The sequence below is a fragment of the Tigriopus californicus genome, chromosome 12, assembly GCF_007210705.1.
Source record: "Tigriopus californicus strain San Diego chromosome 12, Tcal_SD_v2.1, whole genome shotgun sequence".
Lineage (NCBI taxonomy): Eukaryota > Metazoa > Arthropoda > Copepoda > Harpacticoida > Harpacticidae > Tigriopus > Tigriopus californicus.
In genome coordinates, this window is record NC_081451.1 from 7,347,760 (window position 1) to 7,348,144 (window position 385).

A 385-nucleotide genomic window follows, 5' to 3' on the forward strand; every position below is an offset into this window, starting at 1 on the left:
CTACCATAATAACTTCCGACACCATATTTTGAACCTGATATACCTGGGAAAAAGATTCTTGCATTGTTAAACTGATCGGCTAGGCCAGCATTTTGCATAACAAAAATAAACTTGAGTTCAGCAACATCATGTTAAAAATGTCGGAGTGAAGCCATTACACAACAACTATGTTTATTAAGATTAAGTTTCATTACGGTGCATGTCATATATAAGATAACATTGCTTTCCAGCTTCTTGAAAATGATGAAAGATGAAAGTGATACAGAGCTATTCAAAATGGCCAGATGGAATACGTACTATGTGCAGGCTAGTGGTAATATATCTGCAACCTATGTTGAACTTTCATGTAAAAAATGGTTTGAAAAAAAAGAGGATAGCTTTAATT

The 385-nt window shown here is 33.8% G+C and overlaps 1 protein-coding gene across 1 annotated transcript in view; it reads right to left on the reverse strand.

Moving 5' to 3' along the window:
* The window catches only part of LOC131892380 (elongation of very long chain fatty acids protein 5-like), a 9,115-nt gene that overhangs the window by 942 nt on the left and 7,788 nt on the right, over positions 1–385 (reverse strand). The gene's annotated exons all lie outside the window — the stretch shown is intronic.